At 47.5% G+C, this 8444-nt stretch overlaps 1 long non-coding RNA gene across 1 annotated transcript; it reads right to left on the reverse strand.

Annotated features, from left to right (window-relative positions):
- Positions 1 to 315: 315 nt before the first annotated feature.
- Positions 316 to 2519, reverse strand: LOC148687746 (uncharacterized). The gene is made up of 3 exons (XR_015950684.1): positions 2255 to 2519; positions 1586 to 1773; positions 316 to 1065 (listed from the first exon to the last, which is right to left on the reverse strand). It is a non-coding gene; the product is annotated as an uncharacterized LOC148687746 (long non-coding RNA).
- Positions 2520 to 8444: the final 5925 nt, after the last annotated feature.

An 8444-nucleotide genomic window follows, 5' to 3' on the forward strand; every position in this document is an offset into this window, starting at 1 on the left:
AACATTTTAAAGATAGTTAAAATGAACAGTGAAAGATTATAGCACACGGTTTTATGCGTGGAAAAGCACTTTTAAGATCAGTTTCCACAACTGCAGTATTATTCAGCGCCTTTAAAATTGACAAGTTTCTGCAGACCAAAGAGGCTGATTATTGTGCATATAAGAGGCAAGGAAAATGGTCCTACACTGCAAAGTGGCACTATCGTGAAATTAGATGAAGAAGAAGAAGAAGAAGAAGAAGAAGAAGAAGAAGAAGAAGAAGAAGAGAGAGAGAGAGAGAGAGAGAGAGAGAGAGAGAGAGAGAGAGAGAGAGAGAGAGAGAGAGAGACAGAAGGGATGAATCAGTATGTAATGAAGGAAGCAGTTCCAAATTTAGCCAGTCTGTGATGACTGTGGGCATTCATGAGGAGTGACCACCTGCGTATTTGACCCTTGCCCTTCCTGGCTCCTAACGCCAGCCAAGTGTGTTGCGAGGGGGGTAAGCGTCTCCTTGGGCAACAGGCTTGCCCCACTAAGCTTCGAGAAGGAGGCAGTTCTGGGAACTTGGTTAAGGAAGCCTTTCCCATTCCCCCTCCTGCTGGGCAATCTTCAGTCACTCTCTGCGTTCCAATCATTTAACGTGTCGATACGAATGGAAGTTGTCAATACTGCAGTTGTTGTTTAAGGGATTGTTATTTGGACTGGAGCGCAATTGAAATTAATAAGATTTTGGAACGCTGAAATAAGGTAAACCATCAATTCTAGCGTGCGGGGGTGGGGAAACCTAAATTGTACAATTTGGCATCTGAATGATTGGTATTAGCAATTGTATTCTAATTTGGCATTGTTATAATTAGGCTAGTATTGGATTATTGTAATTGAGAACTAAGAAAAATTATTATTTTAAAAATTGATTTTGTTCTGTGAACTGCTCTGAGACCTCCGGGTATAGGGCGGTATATAAATTAATAAAATAATAATAATAATAATAATAATAATAATAATAATGTGGCTGTGATGTGAGGTTGGCTACACCAGATTACTTCCATTTTGCAGCACCTTCTCCAGTCCATTTTGCCTTGTTCTCTGTGGATTTAGAACAAAGAAAGAAAAGTACCATTACATTCAAATTGTTTGCATTTTTCTGTTAGCACCCCCCTAAAATACGAATTCTGTACACATTTGACTGAGCTGTATGGGGGGGTTTAGAGGAGACGTAGTACCTCCGGTGGGGGCCACTCTGTGCTTCTTCTGGGGTAGTTTGTGATCCTTTGGCCCCAGGGCCGTCTTAAGGGTATCCAGCGCTGTGGTGCAAAATCCCTCCGGCGCGCCCCCCCGGGCTTGCTAGGCGCCGTTGGAATGGTGGCTAGCAAACCTGCTGTTGCGAGGGGGCGTGGCGGGAACAGCGGTGCTCCCGCCGCCCCCCCCGCCTGGGCTCGGGAGCGGCGGAGCTCTTTCCGCAGCGCGCCCCGGCCTCGCCTCCACATGGGCCGTGCAGCTTTGCCACTCACTGAGGCACCCCCGAGAGGCCGGCGCCCTGCCACAATGCGCCAGTCAGCCCAATAGGAAGGTCAGCTCTGTTTGGCCCCCACCCTCTGCCTCTCACCTGTGGCTCTTAGAGGCTGTCAGCCCATGGAAGAGGCCACATCCCAGGAAACAGCTTTGACTGGCTGACGAAACCAAGTGAGGGCAGCCAATGAGTCTCAAACCCTGCGTGCAAAGACAGGCTCCAGTGGATTGAGCAGACAAGGCCAGTCGTGGGTCCAATAGTCAAGAAGGTGGTTTCTGCACGTGCTGAGAAGGAAGTGAGAGGCAAGTGGGGCTCGCCCACCTGGGAAGGTTGCCCTTCTAGGAGAAGGGAAACTCTGATCCTAAACCTCCACTGCTTTTGTGGGATGGCTTTGGAAGAAGAAAAGGCTGAGAAGGAAACCCGACACAAATCCAGGGTGGAGTCCCTAAGACGGTTGGATGGCACCAAGCTGGTGCCAAACGCCTTGTTCTGCTTTCCTTTGGACCACATCAGTGAGGCTGAGAGGGGGCCTTGTCATCTGGGCTGCCCGGGACCTCCATACACACTGCCCAGGCTTGCGCCACGAGGAGGTCATTTCAGTGTTGCTAACGCAGCAATTTGACTTCACCCCAGGAGATGCACTCCATTGTCTCTTGAGACAGACAGATGCCAACACATTCTACTCTTAAAATGCACATGTTTGTGTGCTTTTCTATGTAGTGCCCCCCTAAAGTATGCATTTCTTTACTTGTGCGATTGCCTTACCCCATAATTGCCCATGGGAGCCAGCATGGTGTAGTGGTTAAGAGCGGTGAATTCGTAATCTGGTGAACCGGGTTCGCTTCCCTTCTCCTCCACATGCAGCTGCTGGGTGACCTTGGACTAGTCACACTTCTCTGAAGTCTCTCAGCCTCACTCATCTCACAGTATTTGTTGTGGGGGAGGAAGGGAAAGGAGATTGTTAGCTGCTTTGAGGCTCCTTAAGGGGAGTGAAAGGCAGGATATCAAGTCCAAACTTCTCCTCCTCCTCCTCCTCATTCAACTGCTTCTGTCTGTGGCTCTGTCACTCATTCCACATTTTTAAGAAATCAACCAACATTTTTGAACACCCTGCCTGTTGACATCATATGGAACAATTGCCTTAGTGCAACGTTGAATTTTTCCCAGTGAGTATGCTCCTGATTCTTCTTCCTTTCAGCTGTGACTTGAGCTTTCTCATGCTTGACATCATGCTTGACATATAGTTACAGGTAGGTAACTGTGTTGGTCTGCCGTAGTCAAAACAAAAGGCATGCACACGAAAGCTCACACCAATGACAAACTTAGTTGGTCTCTAAGGTGCTACTGGAAGAACCTTTTCTATTTTGTTGGGAAAGGTGGACGTGGTTATCCCAGAACAGCTTGGTGGGTCTACCTCAGAAGCCACTATTGCGTACTCACATCTGTAACAGGGTGTCATAATCCAGACTGATTTTTTGGTTTTTTTGCAGGTGCCTTCTGCAACAAGTCATTGATGCTCTAATAGCGCATTAGTGATAGATTGATACTGGGCCATCTACTTGTCACTGCACTCTGTTTTGTGATGCTTCCCCAGTTACTGCTGGAGGGGCATTCTTGTAACAAAAGTGGGACAACACAACAGCAGCAGCTCAGAACATGTGCAGCGTGAAAAGTTACAGGATTTCAGTACAGGACATGCATCAACTGAAAACAAAGCAACGTTCCTTCCCCAAATCTTTTGCAGATGCAAAGAGTATTGAAAGGAGGATTGCGTACAATCACCCAGATACCACCACGAGCCCAAATATTCATGAATGCACAATAAAAAAGACCTTTGGCTCGGTTTTCTCCCAGCCACTGCTCAGTGTCTGAAATGCCATGGTACAGTTAAGCTAAAATCCCACTTCCCCCAGATTCTACTTCCCCTGCTCCTTGCCAGTTAAGACCTGACCAGGGAGTGGGAGAAGAAATTGGGCATCTCTAATCCAAAAGTGTCGGGTTTCATTTTACTGCTGTGTTTGTGTTTGTTGATTCCTAGTGCAAGAAGGTATTGCATTTCCCTTACAGCTGAGATCACATCCAGGGAGAATTCCCAGTGGGGATCTCCAGAACAATGGGGCTCTTCAGAAAACCAGAAAACCTCCACAGCTAGGCTGCCATCCTTCCTCCTTCTCCTCCATTCCATTCCCATGATATGTTGGAAAAACCGACATTGGGAAATTTCAGAGGCCTTCAGGCCCCTCATGCATCTTCCATGTGGCCGCAAGATGCTCCTTTCTTCCTGCTTTCTCTTTGCTCTCTCCTCTCTCTTGGCCTCCTTTAAAGAGCCAGGGGCCATATCATTTGAGAATTATTTTTTCCCCACTAGCATCATTACCCCCACACATTATCTCACTGGCATGCAGCTTCTGAAGAAGAGGACCCCACCTATGTGCAATTAAAGAGACACACAATGGAGGAAAAGCTCAGTAATTGCAATTTCGGATTTCCCCTCCATGGATCACAGCTAGCGAGTTGCAATACCTAACAAGCTGCAGGTGTGCTACACTTGGAGGAGAGAATATATAGGAACTGATAACGTATGAAAACTATGAAGAATTATCTCATGTCAGAGTATATTCTTGGGTAAACAAGTACTCTGTTTTGAAATGGAGGGAATGGATAATCATAGAATAAGTGAGTTGTAGAGTTGGAAGGGACCCCAAGGGTCATCTAGTCCAACCCCCTGCAATGCAAGAATCTCCAGTAAGATAGCCATCCAACCTCTGCTTTAAAACCTCAAAGGAAGGAGAGTCCACTACCTCCTGAGGGAGACCGCTCCACGGTTTAACAGCTCTTCCCCTCAGAAAGTTCTTCCTGACAGGGGCGTAGCAACGGGGGGTGATAGGGGCAGGGCACCCCGGGCTCCACTCTGGGCGGGGCAGCGCCCCCTCCCCACCTCCACTGACGACGGCCGCTGCTGCCACAGCACGACCGCCATTGCAGGGGCGCGCACCTCCATCTCCACTCTCCTGGTAGAAAGGCTTGCTCGGCATGGTGCACCCGTCACGCCGAGCGGGCTTTCTACCGGGAGGCTTGGCTTTGGAGTCATGGGGCATGTGCTACCCTCTATGCAGTGTGCATGTGCATGCGTCATTACGTAGCGACACCCCGCCTCCTGGTTCCACGGCAATTGGCCTCCCCGGGAGACGCGGCGGCTTCCTACGCCGCTGCTTCCTGATGTTTAATCAGAATCTCCTTTCTCATAACTTGAAGCCATGGGTTCAGGTCCCACCCTCCAGAGCAGGAGAAAACAAGCTTGCTCCCTCTTCCATGTGGCAGCCCTTGAGATCTTTGAAGGTGGCTATCACATCTCCTCTCCAGGCTAAACATACCCAGCTCCTTCAACTGTTCCTCATAAGGCTTGGTTTCCAGACCCCTGATCATCTCTGTTGCCCTCCGCTGCATGTGTTCTGGCTTGTCAACATCCTTCTTAAGGATCTTAATCAGAAATCTTAATTTCAGCCTCCTGGAATCTGGAAATATATGCCTATATCAAGTGTGTGTGTCTGAGGGAGGCAAGGAAAGAGAGGTGGTTATATTTCGCTTATTGATTCTGATTTAAAGCTAGCATATTAGCAATTGGGCTATATCAGACAGACAGCATTGCTATAGCCTCATCAGATTTAGAAGGATTTCCCTACCAATAGGAACCACAGTTGTTTTAAGAATATATTTATTCAGGCTGGGCCATCCCATCTCCACCCCCAAAAGCTGTGGCACGTCACTAACTTCAGCCAAATTTCTACAACTGTAAAAGGGGGGGGGGCGCTGTGGGTTAAACCACAGAGCCTAGGGCTTGCCGATCAGAAGGTCGGCGGTTCGAATCCCCGCGATGGGGTGAGCTCCCTTTGCTTGGTCCCAGCTCCTGCCAACCTAGCAGTTCGAAAGCACATCAAAGTGCAAGTAGATAAATAGGTACCGCTACAGCGGGAAGGCTTGCCGACAAGGTCCGTATAGTTAAAGCTATGGTTTTCCCAGTAGTGATGTATGGAAGTGAGAGCTGGACCATAAAGAAGGCTGATCGCCGAAGAATTGATGCTTTTGAATTATGGTGCTGGAGGAGACTCTTGAGAGTCCCATGGACTGCAAGAAGATCAAACCTATCCATTCTTAAGGAAATCAGCCCTGAGTGCTCCCTGGAAGGACAGATCGTGAAGCTCAGCCTCCAATACTTTGGCCACCTCATGAGAAGAGAAGAATCCTTGGAAAAGACCCTGATGTTGGGAAAGATTGAGGGCACTAGGAGAAGGGGACGACAGAGGACAAGATGGTTGGACAGTGTTCTCGAAGCTACGAACATGAGTTTGACCAAATTGCGGGAGGCAGTGCAAGACAGGAGTGCCTGGCGTGCTATGGTCCATGGGGTCACGAAGAGTCGGACACGACTAAACGACTAAACAACAACAACAACACAGCGGGAAGGTAAATGGCATTTCAGTGTGCTGCTCTGGTTCGCCAGAAGTGGCTTTGTCATGCTGGCCACATGACCTGGAAGCTGTACGCCGACTCCCTTGACGAATAACGCGAGATGAATGCCGCAACCCCAGAGTAGGTCATGACTGGACCTAATGGTCAGGGGTCCCTTTACCTTAAATGGGAATACTGTAATGACTCCCCTACTGAGTTGTGATGGTAAAACAACTCATAAACCCCTCCGTTGCTTGTGGGCCTTTCTGCCATATGGGCTCTACTGTCAGTTATGATACAGTGGTGCCTCGCAAGACGAATTTAATTCGTTCCATGAGTCAATTCGTTTTGCGAAAAATCCGTCTTGCGAATCGCGGTTTCCCATAGGAATGCATTGTAATTCCTTTTTTTTGCCCATAGGAATGCATTAATAAAATTTCTATGCATTCCTATGGGAAACCGCTATTCACAAGATGAATTTTTCGCAAAACGAATTCGTATTGCGAGTCACCATCAGATCACAAGAAGCATTCATCTTGTGAAAAATTCGTCTTACAGGGCATTCGTCTTGTGAGGTACCACTGTAGAAGGAAATGTCTGTGCACACACACACACACACACACACACACACACAAGTTCTGTGAGAACTGGTGCTCCAAATCCATTTCTGTATTATCTTTTCCAAAGGGAAATGTTCATTTCACTCCTTTATGAGAAAAAAACATTCAGCAAGCAGCTGCGTGTTGCAAATCCGTTTAGAGCATCCATCTTTCTCCGTCTCCCCCTTGCTCCCAGCGCCCCAGCCTTTCAGAGGCTGGCTGGCTCCGACCTGGCAGCCCCTGCCCGCCTCTCCCTCCCATCAAGAAGCCCACCGTGGCCGCTGTGGAACGGCTTGCAGGGTGGATGAAGGAGGGGAAAGGGGGGCACAGGAGGTGCAGGGGGAGAGCCCAGTTCTGGCACCCCCCCCTTTTTTAAAAAAAACCAAACAAACACTGGTTGGAGGCAGTAATTCTCTTCAATACCAGCTGGCAACTGATTGAACACTTTGTGACAATAGGATGCTGGCTCTTCTGATGTCCTCTTCAAGACCCCTTTAATGCTCTCCTGCCTGATGGTTCTTTATCTAGAAACCAGACTTGGACCGCAAAGCCCTTCAAATGAAGGTCAGTGTTCTCTGTAAGACAGGGCACATGGTCACTCTAACAGAACTTGATTGGCTCAGAAGGGCAAGCCCAGGTCTACCCTTCATTCCGTTGTCCAATCAGTGAACGGTGTTTGCCTCAATAGTGTTGACTGACGCTTGGGGCTACCTCTATCTATCTATCTATCTATCTATCTATCTATCTATCTATCTATCATCTGTCTATCTATCTATCTATCTATCTATCTATCTATCTATCTATCTATCTATCTATCTATGCCACCATAGAGAGAGCTGGACCATAAAGAAGGCTGATGATCGCCAAAGAATTGATGCTTTTGAATTATGGTGCTGGAGGAGACTCTTGAGAGTCCCATGGACTGCAAGAAGATCAAACCAATCCATTCTGAAGGAAATTAGCCCTGAGTGCTCACTGGAAGGACAGATCATGAAGCTGGGGCTCCAATACTTTGGCCACCTCATGAGAAGAGAAGACTCCCTGGAAAAGACCCTGATGTTGGGAAAGATGGAGGGCACAAGGAGAAGGGGACGATAGAGGACGAGATGGTTGGACAGTGTTCTCGAAGCCACCAACACGAATCTGACCAAACTGTGGGAGGCAGTGGAAGACAGGAGTGCCTGGCGTGCTCTGGTCCATGGGGTCACAAAGAGTCGGACATGACTAAACAACAACAACAACAACATGCCACCTTATGTTTTCAGGTTTATTATGCTTCTCTTCAGTTCTCCTCCCTTGCATACCTGCAAGCTTGCCGCACCCAGCTCCATTCCTTTAACAGGGATGGGGAGGAGGCCTGGCAGAGTGCCTCTCAGGAGAATGAGCTATTCCAAATGAGTTGTCCTCGCTGTGTTTTCAGCTAGGAAGGCATCAGGTCTTGGGCAATGCCACTGCGATGAAAGCCTCCTCTAGGGCACATGTTGTAGCATCTTGACGCCAAGGCCTGCCAACTGCTACGCAATTGCCCTTTGCACTTATTTGATTCATTGTTTCTCCGGTACTGATGTGCGCAACACACAGCCAGGTACACAACTGCAATTAGCAAGCAGCCCCTAAAACCGTTAAAACCACTTGTGTTTAGACAAGCCTGCCCAGGTATACAGAATGCTGATATGTTAATCAGTTTCCAGCTTGTTGCTGATTTCAGTTTTTTAAAATGTTTTAAATTGTTGTCGTTAGTTGTTTTTAAAATTCGATAATTTTATTCTTTTTATAAACTGCTTTGAACAGTTTTTACAATTAAGCGGTGTATACATTTTATGGAATTTTTAAAAAATTAAGACCATTGATTCTTAAAATAAAACTGAATGCAGGTGATTAAAAAAAATTAAAACAGGAATAATCTA

This window comes from Zootoca vivipara, chromosome 1 (assembly GCF_965207765.1).
Source record: "Zootoca vivipara chromosome 1, rZooViv2.hap1.1, whole genome shotgun sequence".
Taxonomy (NCBI): Eukaryota; Metazoa; Chordata; class Lepidosauria; order Squamata; family Lacertidae; genus Zootoca; species Zootoca vivipara.